At 44.6% G+C, this 19,941-nt stretch overlaps 1 long non-coding RNA gene across 1 annotated transcript; it reads left to right on the top strand.

Moving 5' to 3' along the window:
* The first annotated feature begins 9,833 nt into the window (after positions 1-9,833).
* Positions 9,834-11,601, top strand: LOC308390685. The gene is made up of 3 exons (XR_013970474.1): positions 9,834-10,229; positions 10,319-10,383; positions 11,098-11,601. It is a non-coding gene; the product is annotated as an uncharacterized lncRNA (long non-coding RNA).
* The last annotated feature ends 8,340 nt before the right edge of the window (positions 11,602-19,941 follow it).

The raw sequence follows: 19,941 nt of genomic DNA, 5'->3' as shown, positions 1-19,941 counted from the left end.
CTCAGGAGACTTTCAAAATAAGACTTCAGCAGACTAACCTGGATCTGAGTTGTGATCCAGCAGACACATGAAAAGAACAGTTTTCAGGATTTGCACAGAGACATTTTGTCATCAGGATCAAATTTCATTTCAGGTGTTTGGTGAGGATCAGACAGCACCAATCATTGATAAAAAAAAAAAACTGAAACAAAAACACAACAAAACTAAAAGAAATGAGAAGAAGCAATGACAGCGAGGAGATAACGAGCAGCACAGACAGAAGTGAAGAAGAGGCAGAAAATGAAAAGGTGGGAAGAGAAGGAGCAAACAAAAAAGCAGCATTAAAAAGTGTTTTTTCAAGTGGGAAAACTTACATCAATAAAAACTGACCATTGGTAATTCAGATCATAGGGCGGAGGTTGGATTTGTTTTACTCTTTCCTTGTGGCGTTGTTATGTCCACGTTGCGTCTGCTGTGCCTTTCTGTCCCATGTTTCAGGTCCCTATGTTCTGTCTCCCCAGATGCTGTTGAGTTTACATGTTTAGAGTTCAGTCAGTGTGTTTCCTGTTTTACTTTGAAGGTACGCGTCTCATGTCAGCGTTTCTAGTTTTGCTTCCCTTGTCTCGTCCAGCCTGATTACTCCCAGCTGTGCTCTCCTTCTCTGTCTCATTCCCTTGTTATCCCTCAGTGTATTTAAGCCCCGTGTTTCTCTTTGTCAGTGTCGTAGTCTCCCTCATAGCTGTGTTTCCCTGTGTGTTAGTTATCCATGTCCCAGTTTAGTTATATTTTTTGTGCCATTCTGCAATAAAGCAGCTTTTTGATTCCTGTGTGGTGAGCTTTGCGTTTGTGTCCTTCTCCTGCCTGCACACAGCCGAAACATCACAACAACCTACTTCCTAACAGTATTCTAAAACTGCTTTCTAAAAGGGAAAACACTTTGAGGGCAGAATCAAATTTAAAACCTGCCTTGTTGTCATCCATCATGAAGCTCAGATTTGGTCACAGGCAGGTCACAGTACCCAGGGAACACGGATCTGCAGGAACATCTGGACACACCTCTGTAATCCTGTGTTGTGAGTTTGGACCTGTTCTGTTCCAGCACTGAGGTATCATCAATGATGACAATGAAGACACCACCCAACGCCAGCTCTCGGCCACTGCATGTCTGTTAGCGTGTTCCACTTTAAAGGTTCGCACGTGGAGCGTTTTGTGAAATCACAGACCTCACAGGTGGTAACGCATCATCGCTGTTATTGATTCAACTATGTGGCCTGGTTTGGGCTCCTGGGTTGGCTTTAGCGTCATGGATTTAAGAAGTGGGCTGCTACTTCCTCCAAAGCTCTGTTTTAATTGTTGCCGTGGTGATGAGTCAGCGTGTCTTGACAAAGAAGTGCCGCATGAAGGCTGTGAACCTTTAGACTTAAAATTTACTTCATATTTAAAACTTTACTCAGAGATTTGAGCCGATGGAGACACAAACATGAAGAGACGTTTCAGTTTCAGTCATCGTCCTCAGAAAGCTCTGAGTCTGAACACAACACTCATTTCTTTTTGATGATAATGGATGTTTGTTTATGGGTGATCGGCCCCGGTGGAAACATGAGAAGAGAACAACAAGGAGCCAAAGAAGGAGCTCTGATGATGGAGCTCCAATGATGGAGCTCTGAAGGAGGAGCTCTGAAGTTGGAGCTGAACGGATGTAGCTCTGAAGATGGAGCTCTGAGGATGGAGCTCTGAACATGGAGCTCTGAGGGTGGAGCTCTGAAGATGGAACTCAAAGGATGGAGCTCAAAGGATGGAGCTCTGAAGATGGAACTCTGAAGATGGAGCTCTGAGGATGGACCTCTGAAGATGGAGCTCTGAAGATGGAGCTCAAAGAATGGAGCTCTGAAGATGGAGCTCTGAGGGTGGAGCTGAAAGGATGGAGCTCTGAAGATGGAGCTCTGAGGATGGAGCTCTGAGGATGGAGCTCAAAGGATGGAGCTCAAAGGATGGAGCTCTGAACATGGAGGTCAAAGGATGGAGCTCTGATGATGGAACTCTGAGGGTGGAGCTCTGAACATGGAGCCCAAAGGATGGAGCTCTGAAGATGGAACTCTGAGGGTGGAGCTCTGAGGATGGAGCTCTGAAGATGGAGCTCTGAAGATGGAGCTCAAAGGATGGAGCTCTGAAGATGGAACTCTGAAGATGGAGCTCTGAAGATGGAGCTCTGAAGATGGAGCTCAAAGAATGGTACTCTGAAGATGGAGCTCTGAGGGTGGAGCTCAAAGGATGGAGCTCTGAAGATGGAACTCTGAGGGTGGAGCTGAAAGGATGGAGCTCTGAAGATGGAACTCTGAGGGTGGAGCTGAAAGTATGGAGCTCTGAAGATGGAACTCTGAGAGTGGAGCTCTGAGGATGGATCTCTGAAGATGGAACTCTGAGGGCGGAGCTCTGAGGATGGAGCTCTGAAGATGGAGCTCTGAAGATGGAGCTCAAAGGATGGAGCTCAAAGGATGGACCTCTGAAGATGGAACTCTGAAGATGGAGCTCAAAGAATGGAGCTCTGAAGATGGAGCTCTGAGGGTGGAGCTGAAAGGATGGAGCTCTGAAGATGGAACTCTGAAGATGGAGCTGAAAAGATGGAGCTCTGAAGAAGGAGCTCTGAGGGTGGAACTGAGGGTGGAGCTCTGAACATAGAACTCAAAGGATGGAGCTCTGAAGATGGAACTCTGAGGGTGGAGCTCTGAAGATGGATCTCTGAGGGTGGAGCTCAAAGGATGGAGGATTTAGGTTAATCTGGTGTTAAGGGACCTGAATTTGCAGGGACCAGATTCTTGAGGGATCTGGTTTTACTGGGATGCGGTTGAGAGAACCTAGTTTTAGACAGACCCACTTTTAGAGGGACCTGGTTGAAAAGGACCTGGATTTAGAAAGATCTGGTTAAGATGCAGCAGAATCAGAAGCACTAGACCAGATGAACATACAGACGAGGTTTTCCTTACCTGGATGTTTGAGCATGCATGAAGCTTGATTATGGCGGGGTCTACCTTACAGTGTAAGCGCCTTGAGGCGATTGTTGCTGTGATTTGCCGCTGTGTAAATAAAACTGAATTGAAAGCGGTCTTCTCACTCGCCTATAGGGCGTTGATTTCATTTAAAGAATGATGTTTATCAGCTTCTCCTTCTGTTTTTCATCAGTTTGCTTCAGGATATTATATGTCAGTGTTGTCGGTTTGAAACGGTCTCATTGCTCAGACTGTTTGTGACTTTGTTTAAAAGTGCTGCATCAATAAAGTTTGTCGCTATTGTTCGTATTATCCTTACAGCTGCAGCAGCGTTGGCACGAGGGCTGATGTTTCTGTCTTTGGCCAGCAGGGAGTTGAATAAAAACTCAGAGACAAACACTGTCAGCAGTCTTCATTTAGGAACAGTGTGTGTGTGTGCGCGTGTTTCTGTGTGTGAAGCCTCTCGAGACGGCGTCTGTCAGCCATTTGCAGGCGCTGTGTGTGTGTATTTCCATATTTCCTGTCTAATGGCAGCACTTTCTCCTCTGATATCATCAGCACTTCTCGACTCGCGCTCTGTGCGTTTGTTGTGTTTTTCTTCACTTACATTTAAATTAATGTCGAGTCCATAAAAACGGGACTTAAACTCATTTCCATACAAAGAAAACGCTCACATGCTGAAATGTTTCTGCTAATGAAACAGCCTCACTAATTACTGCCGCTTCACTCAACAGCAGATTTGATGTTTTATGGATTATTTACAGTGAGACTCTTTAATACGTTTAAATCTTTATTTTCTGATGATGTCAGTGCAGGATAAATCCAGCTTCTTTGTCCCAGAGGAGACAGAGTTTGAGCCTCCAAATCACTCAAAAAAACAATGTTTTAACCAAGCAGTCACATCAACATCACCAGTGACACCTGAATCACAGATATCGGCCAATCAAGTTAATGTGTTGTATTTTACACCAGAATTCCTGACATGGACATCATGAGTGTCAACCTTTACGTCCCACTTTGCTTCATAACTGTGGACATGATCCTGAGAGGATCCACTTTGTTTCAGCCTCACGGCTCAGAGGAAAACTGACAAAGATGGAGAATAATGACATTTATTGAAATGTCTGATTAGACCTGACAAAAACCTCGCTGTGTCCATTACATCATCACAGGTGCGATGCTCTGTGACCTGCTAACAGGTGAGTTTGAAGAACAGACACTGGTGACCCAGAGGTCAAAGGTTAGACTCTGTAGCACCAAATGATGTGTCTGATCCCTGAGGCGAGCCGCCCAATCAGATCGCAGGAGTCTAACAGGCCAGGATGTGTCCAACACAGCTGACTCCTCCTGTCTCATTTGCTCCACCGAGGAAATCAAACACACCTCACGCACACTTATTGTTTAGTCTGTGTGTGTGTGTGTGTGTGTGTGTGTGTGTGTGTGTGTGTGTGTGTGTGTGTGTGTGTGTTTTTATGGAAATTTAACTGCTTGACTGACAAACGAGGGCGGAAGATCAAAGTGCTGTGTTGTATACTAAAAGATGCTGAAGTGTGTGTCTGTGTGTGTCTGTGTGTGTCTGTAACTGTGTGTGCGTGTGTTGTATTGTTGTATGTAATCCTTATTTCTGTGCAAAAAGGGTCAAACCCACAAATTAACTTTCTTCTTATTAATTTAACCAGGATTAGCAGCCAGTGTGTGTGTGTGTGTGTGTGTGTGTGTGTGTGTGTGTGTGTGTGTGTGTGTGTGTGTGTGTGTGTGTGTGTGTGTGTGTGTGTTCGGGGTTAATGGTGTTGATGTTGAGTTTTAATTGCTTTCCATTCAAGGAAAATCCATTAGATAATATTCATTACCTCTGTCTCCACTCCCACCCCCACGTCAGCCCCATCCCCACCCCCACCTGATCATCAAGACCTCATCAATATCTCCAGCCTCAGAACAGCAGTGCTCGCACACGTCGATCAATGCCTGATCAATAATCTCTGTGGCCTGTGTGAGGTCTCATTTATGAATGACAGATTCATTTTGAACTGTGAGAGAGAAAAACGTCCATCCTGGAGTCGACCCGTCACTCCTGGATCATTCGATCATTTTAACAAGACTCAGCATCACATCTTTTTCGTGCTTTCTTATAAGTCAGGTGTTCATAACAGTGAGGAGTCAGTGTTAAAGTTGGTTATTACATGTGACGGGATGTGAACAAAACGCAAGAAAACCTGGGAATAGAACAGAGGAAACCCCCTGGAAACACCTGGAGTCAGCTGGAGATGCCTGGAAACTGCTGGTCAGCTTCAGCAGTGTGAATGAGCATGATGAGATGTTTGTGTGGCACAAGCACGGTGCGAGAAGCTTGAGTAACTGAAGAATTCAAATTCAAAATTCAAAGTTTGGGGTCTTCACTCACCCCAGTTCTGTTAACCGTCAGGGCTGGGGGGCTGGGAGGAGGTGATGGCTGTCAGACTGGGGTCTGGGATGCGGGGCCTCCCTGCTACTGCAGATAAGGAGGTGGTCCGCTTGCCTCCACCCCAGAGAGAAGGGTTACATCTCCTGGGTCTAGGTGCGGCTTGCCCCTCTGAGGGTGGGGGTACCTGGACCTGGGATATAGAGTATGTTTGGGGAGTGTGACTGTGTGCACAGTGTCTATTTGTGTCTGTCTACACGTTGGGTGAGTGCCGAGTGTTTGTTTGTGTATATGGGGTGGGAATGCACGTTTGTGTCCGCGTGCGCCTGTTCGTCTGTGTCTATATGTCAGGTTGGGTCTTAGACTCCACCTCTCTGGGCACATCTCAGGCTCTCCAAAGTACGGAGGCCGATCTCCCCTCACCACGCTCCCTGCCGGTGGCTGATGCCCTCAGACGTTGGTGTGTTGGTGGTTCTTGTGGACTGGGGCTGGGCGCTCATGTATGTACCGGCTCACTCCTGGTGGCCGATTGGCGCCTGTGGCCCGGCTGGGCCCCTTCCGGGGGGTGGGGTACCCTCAGGCCACAGAGGGAATGACATCCTGAAACTGATGTACAGGTGCCAGAAGCTGCTGATGGATGGCAATAACTTTTTCTTGGAAGCAGTGCAGGAACTTGTGGCAGGTCAGTGGCACCTGGAGGATGAGGTGGATCAAGTAGGTGAAGTAGTCGGTTGATGGTGGAGAACAGCAGTCTGGGATGACTTTGCTGCTGGTGAATGAGGGAAGAGTGATGATGAGTTTTGGCCTGAGAGCTGCTTTGTAGGACATCACATGATCTTTAGCCATGCCAGATCTTCTTCTCAGAGCCTCTTAAGTTTGAACCAGTACAGTTACCATGATGTTTGGACAGGTGTGGAGGGAACGCTGCCGTCGATGCGAGGCAGTTGCTCAGATTGCTGTCCTCGGCCTGTTTACATGTGTCTTCAGATCATAAAGCTCAGCTTCATATCAGCTGTCCAAAGATATTTAGTCACCATTTTTATTAATACAGCAGCTTTAAAAGATCATCCAGATAACTCTGATGGATGCAAGCCAATTATTAATCAATAATTATTAACAGCGTCGTGAACTCAAGCTACCCAGTGATGTAACCGCAGACCGCACACTGACGTTTTTCTATGAATGTGCTTTAAAAGAGCTTCAGCGTCTGTTTGTGGCTCTTTCTGAATAAAACTGATCAACTTTCTCGACCCTGACTGGGTCCCGTCAGGGGAGCAGGTAAAGGTGAGACAGGCGTCGGAGCGTCCCCAGGATCAGCGAGGACAACAGGAAGTTGCGTTTCATCATTTCTGCGTCTCTGCTCTCATTTTTCTTCCTCTTCTCTCTCATATGAGCCGTGTTTGCCTCAGCCCGGCCTACATTAGATTAACCTGAACTCTGAGGGTGTGTGTGTGTGTGTGTGTGTGTGTGTGTGTGTGTGTGTGTGTGTGTGTGTGTGTGTGTTTTCAGCCTGATATTAGAAAGGCAGGATGATAATCGGTCAGTTGTCACCGTGACAACAGACATGGATCATATTTAGACTCCATGAAACACAATTACACACACACACATGCACGCACACACACACATGCACGTGCACATGCACAGACACACACACACACGCACGCACACACACACATGCACGTGCACATGCACACACACATGCACACACACACATGCACGCACACACACATGCACACACACATGCACACACACACACGCGCACACACACACACACACACACGCGCACACACACACACTGTTGTGTTGTCTGCAGTAAATTCAGTTACTGTTATTAATATCTCCTCTCTGACCGACTGTCTCCTTCTGTACATCCTTGTCTCCTTCAAACCTCGTTTGTTTTTTTCTCTGTTCCTTCCTTTATTCCCTCCTTCCCTCTTTCCTCCCTCCTTTCCTTCCTTCCCCACCTCTGCTTTCTCAACAGCCACCCCTTCTTCCTTCCCCTACATCCTTCTTGTTTCCTTCACTCCTTCCTTCTTTCCCACTCTTCCTTTCTTACTAAAAGCAGGTTTGTGGGTCACATTTGTCCTCAGTGTGAGTTTCTGTGTGTGATTGATGGAGTGTCTCCATAATGTGTTGATTCATAATTCATCTGTCGACATGACAGCTGATATTTTATTCAAAACACACACACACACACACACACACACACACACACACACACACACACACACACACACACACACACACACACACACGTTGTTTTGTTAAAGGCAGACAGTGTTTTAGCTCCACCATACTGAGCCATCAATTATTCACCTCTGTGTGTGTGTGGTGGAACGTTATCTTGATGTCGCTACATGCTGTTAGCACAAGCTCACACACACACACACACACACACACACACACACACACTGAGTGTAAACAGAGTGTGACCTCGTTAAGCCTCGTTAGCGCTCACGTTTGTTTGCAGGTAATTAGTTTGTTTAGTCTCTTTGTTTGTCTTGTTTTAGTTTAATCAATAAACATGGCCACTCCCCGGGGATGCCCCTCCCTGACTGTGTTTACAGCCACAGTCGTCACGGAGACAGGGCAGGTGCGGACTCAGCGAACCGATTGGCTGATTGATCTGCAGTCTGAGTTTATCTGAGAGTTAAACTGGTTGAGCTGGAGTCTCTGTGGGATGGAGTCAAAGCAGCGAACGGCCGAACTTTCTCCGACTGCTTCCTCGCTCTGTGTGCGTCCATGCGATAAACGCCACATGGTGAGGAGGCCGCTGCATGCCACGCTGCTGTAAACACGCCGCTCGCATGAGGAAAGCAATCCTACAATCTACAAACTAAAGTCGAGCTCAGGCTGCGGGAGCCTCACAGTAAAGCTCCAAATGTGCTTCTATTTTCTTTTCCATTGCTCAGCATCAGCGTCCTGATACCATCTAGTAGAAGGAACTATGTGTCCTACACGCTGCCGGAGTACGAGTTCTACTTTTGGTTAAAATAAACTGAAGATCAGGTGACCCCTGTGTGGTGTCAGAGCTCCACTGAGTTAAAGAGGAAGCTCAGACTGCAGAGGCTCACCTGCTAATGTGGTTCAACTCTGACAAATAAAAGATGGATTTGTTTACCTGATGATTCACATCCAGGTGCACAAGGAGGAGGGGCTTCACATCTCATGTGGAACCAAAAGTTGTTGTAAATATATTTTATTGAGAATAGTCTCACTATTTAAATATTCAGTATTTTGTGTAATTATATGATTGAAAACTGTGATCTGTGGATCAGTTTAAAGGCTCTGGTAGTAACTTACTGGGGAAAATATTGCTGGGACCAGTTTATCTGAGCTGTTCTTTCAAAGTCTCTGTAGGTGATTGGCAGCATTCCAACGCTGTCACACTTCAGGGTTTTTGTTTGGTTTGTTTTGGGATAGTCTGATTTCTTACAACACATCACCTGATGTCATTGTTCCATATCATAATAACTGATTAAAGAGAAGTCCAGCTGGTAGCGCTATGACAGCACTGCTCTCAAACTGTGGGCCAGAAAAACTTTAAAGACAAAATAACCACACTGAGACTTTTGTGCAACACTGCAGTCAAGTTACTGACCAATGCAAACATCGCTGTAACGTATGACCGCTGAGGTAATGTTACTGTAACATATTCAGAGCACTGATGTTGCAGAGCTCATATTTCCACATTAATAATTTGTCAAGTCCTGAATGGAGAGTCCTCTTCACACACTGAGGTTAATTATGGAGTTCCACAGGGTTCAGTGCTAGGACCAATTCTGTTTACATTATACATGCTTCCCTTAGGCAGCATCATTAGAAGACATAGCATACATTTACACTGCTATGCAGATGACACCCAGCTCTATCTGTCCATGAAGCCAGATAACACACACCAATGAGTTAAACTGCAGGAATGTCTTAAAGACATAAAGACCTGGATGGCCGCTAACTTTCTGCTTCTTAATTCAGATCAAACTGAGGTTATTGTACTCGGCCCTGAAAAGCTTAGAAATATGGTATCTAAGCAGATTCTTCCTCTGGATGGCATTACCTTGGCCTCCAGTAACACTGTGAGGAACCTTGGAGTCATTTTTGACCAGGACATGTTCTAAAATTATAGAAACATATATCTGACAGACCTGTCCAGGGTGTACCTTGCCTCTCGCCCTAAGACAGCTGGGACAGGCTCCTGCGACGCTGATGGATGAACTGAATTAAGAGTCAAGAGAGAAGATCCATAAACTCTCCGATACAATGCTCTCCTGTTGACTTTACCAGGTTTTGTTTCCATCGCCCTTGGCTCCTTGCACCTGGAAGAAATCACCCACCTGTCTCTGATGAGCTCATCATCGTCACTGCTGAAGGTAGTGGCAGGCTTTCAGTCGTGGCTGGATTGTTGAAGTACGCAGCGTTCCAAATTATTATGAAAATTGTGTTTAAGTCTCATAAAGAATATGTAACCCAGTGAGTTTACACGACTCAGTAATGCACTACAACATGTTATTGTTAATTGGGATTTATCATTACTCTGTTAATCACTGAGTTGATCAAAAATAAATCAATAATAAAAGATAAATACTATAAATATAAGAATAAAACCCAAAGAGTATATTTAACACCCCTACTGGTTAGGAAGGAACAAGCCCCGCCTTCCCCTGCTCTGTACCGTCACGTGCTCAGACACAGAGAGAGACGGAGGTGCACGAGACCATCACTGATTTTCACCGCCAAGCTTTTCGCTGGAAAATAACTATTAACTTGATAAATTGAGCAAATATCCATACCGGAGATCTGCATGGACCTTGGAGAAACGGACCTGATTTATTGTGAACATTTCGGACCTTGAAACCATCGCGGTGAGTCAGAAGCTGTTAAGCTAACCTTGAAGCTAAAAAGCTAACAAGAAGTTAACAGGGAATATAATGGCCCGATTTCAATGTTGTAGATCTGCGCGGGAGCGGATGAAGTGGACAAGATCCTCTCTGAGAGTTGAACATTAGAAGTGTGCTGGTGAGTTAAACTGGGACTGGGCGAATCAGGCTAATTGAAAAGCTAACTAGCCTAATGCTCATAGCTGCAGCTGTAGCTGACCACGTTTTCACTGTGGGAGAACACACGGGGTTTCTCACTGAGTTCAGCCATTTTGAGCACTCAGCTTGTGTGCTGATGATGTTCTAGTATTACTTGTTGAATATTAAATGCACTAAAATTAGATGATGGAATAAGTTAATGTTGATCTTAAAGGTCATGAATCTACTTTATTTTGTTACATTTGATGCTCGAGCGGCACTGGATAGATGTCCGTGTGTATTCTTACTGTGCTGATATGTTACCACATACTGTAAAACTATAGCCTGTGGGTTTTTGTATATTCTTTTGGTAATTTTATTCTGTACATTGAGTGTAAATAATATATTGCTTCATTGCTATGCAGTGTAAAGCAATGCTCCTGTAATTCAGTTAAAGGGCAATACTGTAAAAAAATAATCTACCATAGTTTATGGTTTATTTCTGATTTCTGATAGAAATGTGCACCTTGACGATAGAATAAGCTGATTGTGATTTAAAGATTGCATTCATGATTAAGATGCACTGTATAGACTATAGTTAGAAATTAGAATTAATGTTTTGTGCTTGTTTTGTTATAGCACTTACATTATTTACATATGGCCATGTATATCTTTAGAGTGTGAACTGAATTAGTAATAGTCCTGTTGTTTACAGGCTAGGTTTTTTTATGGGATCGTGAGACCTGGATCTCTTCCTGACGAGGAAGATGGCGAGCCTTTCCCTTTGAACCGAACCGAACCACAGCCATTCTGAGTTGGCCCAGAAGGGCAGGTTGCTCTTCTCTCACGAACAATTGCAACAGTGCGGTAGGACGAAATCGCACCAATCACAAACTTTTGACCTGTTGGATTTGACTTGACTGAACACTGACTATTAAGCCGGCAAGACTGACATATCTGAGCTCAGATAGGATTCTGACTGTTATTATTATTGCTGTCACTGTATTTTATTTTATGTTTTCATTCCTGTTCATAAAATGCTGTTAAATTGTTGCTAAATAGTTTAATACAATTCATAGCAACTTTACCTGTGGCTCCAGTCATTCTTCTCCACGCAACTCCCTTTATCCCTCCTGCGAATCTAGCTATTGGCCCATTCTCTCCATCTTACTTTAATTTCCCCTACCCTATCCTGTACTTGGCTACAAATAAATAAGTTGTTTTTCAATTAAACCCATGGATGGGATTGTGTCTCAGGACACCTGTGATCGTTAGTTTGCCAGCTGAGCCCAATTAAAGGAAAAACTACTAAAGAAGGATGTTCCACATTATTAAGCAGACCACCATTTTCAAGCAATATAGGAAGGAAACATGATCTCTGCTGCTGAAAAGCGTGAAATAGTTGACCGCCTTGGACACGTAATGAAAACCTCAGATATTTCACGAAAATTTAAGCGTGATCACCGTAATGTTAAGAGATTTGTGGCTGAGTCAGAGCACACATGGGTTCATGCAGATAAAGGCACAATGAGGAAGGTTTCAGACAAATACATCAGACTAAGAGAGCAGCTGCTAAAAGGCCGTTACAAAGCAGCAAACACATATTTGAAGCTCCTGGTGCCTCTGGAGCCCTGCGAACATCAAGCTGTAGGATCCTCCAGAGACTTGCAGTTGTGCATAAACCTTCTATTCGGCCACTCCTAACCAATGCTCACAAGCAGAAACGGCTGCAGTGGGCCCAGAACCACATGGAGACTAATTTTCAAACAGTCCTGTTCACTGATGAGTGCAGCGCAACCCTGATTGGTCCAGATGGATGCAGAGGTGGATGGTTGGTGGCCGTCCACCAACATGTCCCAACAAGGCTGTGACATCAGCAAGGAGGTGGAGTCATGTTTTGAGCCGGAATCACGGGGAGAGAGCTGGTCGGCCCCTTTAGGGTCCCTGAAGGTGTGAAAATGACCTCTGCAAAGTATGTGGAGTTTCTGACTGACCACTTTCCTCCATGGTAGAAAGAGAGAAAACACCTCTGCATCCTTGGCTGCTATCGGCGTAAAAGGAGAGAAACTCATGGTGCGGTCAATTCAATTCAATTTTATTTATATAGCGCCAAATCACAACAAAAGTCACCTCAAGGCGCTCCCCATTCCTCCCTGACTTCAATCCTACTGAGAAGCTTTGGAGCATCCTCAAGCAAAAGATCTGTGAGGGTGGGAGGCCGTTCACATCCAAACAGCAGCTCTGGGAGGCTATATCGACATTCAAGTTGATTGAAATAACTTTTGATTTCAGTAAAATTGATCTACTAATGCTGCAAAATCAACAAATGACCATTTTCAATTCTCTACAACCTGTCAAATCTTTTGAAACTCTGTGTGCGTAATAATTTGGAACAGAGCATTTTAAATTTTGTTCAGTAACATTTGAGTTATACTCTATTGGTCAATGACTCAAGAATTATGCCGACTGTCATTTGAATCAACTATTTAGGAAAAACAGAGAAAAATATCATTTGCATAATAATTTGGAACGCGGCGTACTCAGTGAAGCCCCGCCCCAGCCCCGTGCGTTGTGTAAAGCATTTTCTGGTGTTTGTGTAAACAAACTGCCTCCTGGCTGTGACAGATACGGTTACAGAAAATATGAGCATGAATGGAAATCGTAATTTGGTTTTTAGGACACGTCGTTGTAACACAGGTGTGAAAACAAACTGAAACCAAGTTTGGATTCACACGCAGCTGCTGCTAATTCTTTTTTAATACAGACTACACAGGTAACGTGCTCTGACCTCTGACCCCAGCTGTCCACTGTGTGTTACCACAGCAACAGCTGTAGATCAATAATCATTTCTTCTAAGAGGTGAGAAAGGGTTGATGGGAAAAGTTTCTCCTCTTTATCGGCAGCACAGTTCAGAGCTCAGCATCATCAATCAGTGAAGCTCGAACATCACAAAGAGAAAAACCTTTGTGCTCCAAAATGATGAAAACTGAAACTGGAGCAGTTGCAGGGTTGGTCAACCGAAGGCAGCAAAGACAACAACGTGTTTCCGTCCTTCAGTTATTTTGTTCTTAGTCTTATTAGAGGAAGTCACATGGTCAGAATCACGACCCTCCAAGGAGCCACCTGAACTCCTCACAGCCTGCTGAGCTGCCTTCACTGTCCTCAGGATGACACAGAAATCACTCTGGGAAGGAGTTTGGAGCCACAGACAGGTCAGAAGGCTTCTCTGAGCTCGCCCATAAAGGCAAGTCACGTGACTCTGGATGATCCAATCGACTCTAAAGTAGAAACAGGTGGGTTAACGAGCTGGATGTGGCTGTGGGACACATGTATACGCACACCTTTTGTCTGTGTTAGCAGCTGATGTAAACAACCTGATTGGACGATTAGACAAGGTGAGACAGGTCACAGACACACACATTGACGCAGAGTGTGTTGATGCCCACTGATCAATAGCGGGCAAATCAATAGGTCGAGCATTGATCAGCAGTAATGGAGAGCATCAGTCTGAGAGAAGCGTTTAGGTGTTCAGCATGAAGTCAGCAGAGTTCCACTTCCTGTTGTGTGAAGCAGCAAGTAAACAACACATTCATCACAACGAGCAGACGCACACACCTGCACACACCTGCACGCACCACCCGGACGAACAGGTTTAAACAGCGCAGCAGCGGGATGAAGAGCAGTCCAACATCCTCGTCGTCCTCCTCAGTGTGTTTCTCAGAGTAAGTAACACACGTTTAATCTTTTTAAAGAATCATTTGTTCGCTTACAGAAACCCCACATCCGTCTCAAAGTCCGAGCCCATCCATGCTGGGGTGTTTCCTGTAATGATCCTCAGGCTGAGAGAATTAAAAGTTCTAAATATTCTCCTTTTATTTTCAAATTCTCACTCTCTGAACGATGCGTTTGAAACCTATATGCAATATGAAATGTGATATTCTCTGTGTTGTCTCCACCCCAGGACATCTGGTGTAATGAAGCAAGCACTCTAAGAATAATGAGCTGCTATTGGCTTTGAACAGACGGGTCAGTCTGAATGTAGCCAATCATTTTATCTTCCTGTAGCAGCTGCTCTGGAGTTCAGCTCTCACTTTGACACCAACCCAAGGGTGGAGGTCTGAGGGTGGGGGTCTGAGTGTTGTTGTCTTCTTTGCTTTTTTCAGCCCACATCAGCTGGTGGTCTTCAGCACATCTGAAGGTGGGGGTTATATAAATTGCTTCAGCTGCTGTTGCCTGCTGCTTTGCAACCCGCCTCCACCCAGCTCTCCCTCCATGCCGAGGTGTTCGCTGCAGATGGTGTTTCAGTACAGCTGTCCCACACAGAACAAACGCCCTGAAGCGTTACTCCTCTCAGCTGACGTATGAGTGTTAGCGACCTGTGGCCGGACGCTACGTTTCACAAAGCATTGTGGGAAACTTTGAATGCATCGTGACACAAAGACATCTGCAGGAAGCAGAGAGGACAACAAAAGAAAGAAGGGATAAAAACAATGAAAGACAGAAAACGAGTGGTGATGGAGGAGGGGAGCTGCCGCTGCCATGGCAACAATAGCTCCCTGCTCTCAATCAGGTCCTCAGGGAGACCCCCAGAGCTCTGTGTGTGTGTGTGTGCGAGACAGTTCACATGCACACACACACAAGTCTGTAGTCTTTTTAAAGGAGCAGTTCAACATTTAAACAACAGGACTTTCAAATGTTGAACTGTTCCTTTAATACAAGTCAGTTACCACTTTCTCAGAGGTCAAAGGTCGCCTGGTCCCCGGCAGGATGTGAAGCCACGGTTGAGTCATCATAACCAAGGCAGTGAAAGATCAAAACGCCGCACAGATATCTCCCACAATGCACCTGACCTCTGAAGACTCACAGAAATCTAAAAAGGTTTATAGTAGATATATGAAGATGGTAGACCCACACGTACCATGAACATGACACGAGGTGTTATCATTTTGTACCTTGAAACACTGACCGCTGTAACTTCAGTCATGGAAAAGTAACATGTAATGATCATGTAATGTTACACAAAGACCTCAGAGGAGGTTCGTGGATGTAGTGAAGGAAGACATGCTGAAGGTTGGTGTGACAGAGGAGGATAGGAGTCTGCCTCCATTGATAGGAGTTGTGGGGGCAGATCTGCGGTGGAGGGTGGGAAGATGGGCCTCAGGTTTAGGTGCTGAAAACAGCTGTTTTAGATGTATGGAAAGAATTTGGTTGGGTTCTTCTTCACACCAGTAACAATGCAAATGTCCTAACTGCTATATGCACCATAACCCTGAAGGTCAGGTGTTGTACGAGAATGGAGAGCCTGGAGGCTGAGAATGAGCTGGACCAGCACAGAAAGGTTTAGCAGCTCAAACAATGACTCGTTCCCACAGCTTACCAAAGGTACCCACCCAAAATACAGGTACAAAGAGTTGGGTGGAGCTTACTAACGCACTCGTCAGAAAGCATGCAGAGAAATATTCACACAGCTGAAGACAAGGAAGAAATGGAGACCCTAACCCTGTGCCTCGTCCAGAGGAAAGTTTGAAGTGTGACCTTAAAGCAGAGGATCTGGACCCAGACTGGTCTGAGAGATGAAAACTGTCAAACACCCCAAACTGACATAAAACCAGAACAAACCGTGACTCTTCTGGAGGGAAATAAAAAATAAAGAGAGGTGAAATCAAAGAGAAATAAATAAAAGTCTGTGTAATAATGAGGTTTTGGGGTTATCAGTGATTTATCTTAATAAAATCCTGTTTGTGCTTTTGTGACCGCTGAGGGAACAGAGCTGTTTAACAAAAGTTCATTAATCGCTTCCTCTAGTTTCTGTCCTCAGCACCAAAAACAGATTTTAATTATCATTTTTTAACAGAATAGGAGAAAAGCAGCAGAAGATATGAAAAAACAAATGATAAGAGAGGCAGCGTCACATGATTTACATTGTTAACGACACAGACTTGTTCTGCATGAAAGAAAATGGTTAAAGTGACAGCTGTAGAAAAAGTCAGCATCAGAGGATGGATGAGTTCAAAATAATAAATAATAATTAGAGGATCTCACTGATCTCTGAGTGACGGCGACAAACCAAAAACTCACCAGCTTCTGCTCCTCTGGTCTGACTCTGCATTCACATAAATGAGATTATAACGAAGTAACATGCAGCACGAGGTGCAGAGGAATCAATACGGCAAATACAGCGACAGACAGTACAGAGAAACGCTCTACCACAGGCGTGGTGGGCGTGCAAACACAACCATCCAGCAGACTCCAGTGATGTACGTGGTTTAGTTGTAGGAAGAAGCCGTCTCTGGAGCGGATGGAGTGGGTGAAGGTGCTGCTGGTGCAGAGAGGCTGAGGTAAAGGCTCTGAGACAGAGACTTCTCCGATGTTTGGGAAGTTCAGTTCCAATGATTATGAATGCTTTTCCTGTAAGGTCAGGAAAGTTCCTCCTTTGAATGTGACCTCTGTTCATCCTCTGTTTGAAGATGCTGGTAGTATTTAGAGTCCATGTCACTGAGGTGGAGGTGGACACACTGCTGACTGTCTCTACAGGAGAATTCAGGATGGGGTAGATGAACTCATTCCTTCCAAAACTCAGTGATGATCTCTTTTATCTTGTCAACCAGCATCTGCTCAACCCCTGGAGTCTCCTCTGACCTGTACATGCTCAGAACCGGAGGTAGGAGAGTGGTGAGCTCATCCTGATCAGATGTTTTTACAACCTCATATCTGATGTGAGGCATCTAGCTACTTCAAGCTCCCTCTGAATGTGGAGTTTCCTTGCCCTGCCTTAAAGGTTAAACCCAGCCACCCTGCAGACTCTATCCCATCTGCTTCGTAGTTTTGGTAACAACCCAAAGCTTATGAACAAACCAAGGGGTTGATTTTCTTGTAAACCAACTTTGCCATCTGCAAAAACTTGAGTCTGGTATTCCCAGACTATTCCCCTCATCCTTGCTGTGCCTGGAGATCCTGTCCTTGATTTAGATCCTTTGCTTTAAGATCATAAGCAGCATGTCTGAATCTGTGACGAGCAAACAGACACAGCGCTCACTCTGGCTATACGAGAAACCCATCAGACTCCTTTAACGCTGTGAGATGAAACCTGACAGTTTTAAGATTGTCAGGACTACAGACTTTAAGCAGGAAGATTCCATTAACAAAAATTGTGTACATATGCCTCCTCTAATTTTGCTGCTATAATGTGAATATTCCCACTGTCCAGCTAATGAAGGCTACCTTATCTTGAAAAAAGTGAACTTTTCTTGGGGATACCCTGAACCATGGGGCCTGTTCTCAACCCCATGTGACACTGTAGAGGCTAAACTGGAGGTTGTTGGATTGCTGTAGGTACAGTTAGGCACAAACAGGCAGATGCATGAAACTGCAGCATTTCTGCACAGCAGAGCTGAAGATGAATCCTCTGTATTTGTGAGGCTGGTTTAACACAAAACGGCTTCAGGTGAGTTATTAACCTCCAAAATCTGAGATTCATGTACTCCTGCCATATTGAACAAACCACTGACATCAATTATTGTTATTATGCAGATGTACACTCGCTACAGCCTGTCCATACTTATAGCATATTCATAACATACCCTCATACTGTGTACATTGTAACATACCCATAATAGACCCATATTTTGTACCCACCTATAACAGACACATTTCTGTAATATATCTATATTAGAGCTAAAGCACTTTCTGGATGGATGCAAACTACATTTCGTTGCCTTGTGACGTGTGCAATGACAGTAAAGTTGAATTCTATTCCATTCTATTCTATTCTATTCTATTCTATTCTATTCTATACCACAATTACCTCACTCCGTTTCCAAGATTCCTTCCTGCAGGGAACTAAAGAAAGAATAGACTTGACATTCCCAAACGTTGTAACAGAGGTCTGGTGAGGTATGGGCAGCCAGCAGGTTTAGCGGATGTGCAACTTGGAAGTTAACCGGAAAACTTGGAGGCTAGTCAGGAGGTCTACCTACAGCAAGACCACACAAGTCCTCCTGCCACAATAGTGAGAAGTGACCTCCTCTAGCTGTGCTATGCCGTAATACCGCTTGTTACAACGTCTTATAGCCAAAAATGAGGGTTAGAGTAGTAAGCTCTCATCTCAGATTATAAACTCAGATTCATATAAAATTGGCTGTAAAGTCATTTACTGACTGGCAGTCTCCTGCAGTCCTTATTTCTTCCTGTGTATCTGTGGGTGTGGCACTCACCTGACCTGCTATCAACCAGCATACCTGATGGCTATCCACCTGCGAAGGTCTGCAGTGTGTCTCCTCCAGCTGAACCTCTTTCTTGCCCAACTACCTCTCCTGGTCGCTCCGCCGCACAGATGTACCCTTGCCCAAAATAAGTCCTTTTTGGGGCACATGTAACTGTAGTACCATCTAAAAAGTACCACCATTCTGTGACTTCATTCAGGCAGAAATAAACTGTGATAAAATATAAATAACACATACATGTCTAAAAGATGTCAGCATTTTATGGTGCTGAAACTAAAGATACTTTTCTATGCTGTGGTGTGCTGGGGGAGCAGCACAGCAAAGAAGGACTCATCCAGGCTGGAGAAACTGATCAGGAGGGCTAGCTCTGTGGTCGGCATGAAGCTGGACACTCTGGTGACAGTGGCAGAGAAAAGGACATTAAAGAAACTGATGGACATTATGGACAATGCTGGGCATCCTCTGCACACGGCCATAAACAACCAGAAGAGTCTGTTCAGTGACAGGTTGCTTCTCCCAAAGACAAGAACTAACAGACTTAAAAACTCCTTTGTCCCACACGCCATCAGACTGTTTAACTCCTCTCTGGAGGGGAGAGGGAGGGGAGACAGGAGGACAAAGGAGGGAACAACTAAGCTGTAGTGCCTCTGCACCTCACTGTGCAATACCTTTTGTGCAATACTTTTGTAAATAGTCAACAGTGCAATAGACTCAATACTTGAAATGTGCAATTCACTTGTATTTTTATTTTTATTCCTATTTATTCTATTTATCCCCTTTGTATATTTTATTTATATTGTCTCTGTATTTATATATATGTGTGTGTGTATAACTCTGTAACTTCTGTCGTTGCTGTGCTTTTTTGGAAATCGAATTTCCCAGAGGAACCCACCCGAGGGATTAATAAAGTTCTATCTAATCTAATCTAACTTGTTGCCTTGGTTCATTACAGCGTTTTGACAGATTTACCTCTCTTTTGCTCTTCAGGAATAATCACCTTCACCTGAATCTTAGGGAGCTGTACTACTTGGTAATCTGAACAGCCGAGATGGGCAGTAATGGTAATCCGATTACTTTTTTCGAGTAATGAGTAAAGTAAGCAAAAAAGGTAATTAGATTACCGTTACTTTCCTGTAAGCATGCTGCGTTACTGCGTTACTAAAACTGCGGTTTTTTTGCAGAGTGTCTCATGACAGTGACGTAAGCGAGTGCGCCGTTAGTGACAACAGCTGTGTGCAGATCAACAGTGGATCACATATCGAGTGCAGAGAGAGTATGAGCGTGCAGCGTTTAAAGCGTGGAAGTACTGACCTTACTTTGAGTTTGATTCCATAAAA

Source organism: Rhamphochromis sp. 'chilingali' (assembly GCF_963969265.1).
Source record: "Rhamphochromis sp. 'chilingali' genome assembly, chromosome: 22".
Taxonomy (NCBI): domain Eukaryota; kingdom Metazoa; phylum Chordata; class Actinopteri; order Cichliformes; family Cichlidae; genus Rhamphochromis; species Rhamphochromis sp. 'chilingali'.
Note: the sequence above shows the minus strand (reverse complement) of the source record. Positions and strands in the feature narration are given on the sequence as shown.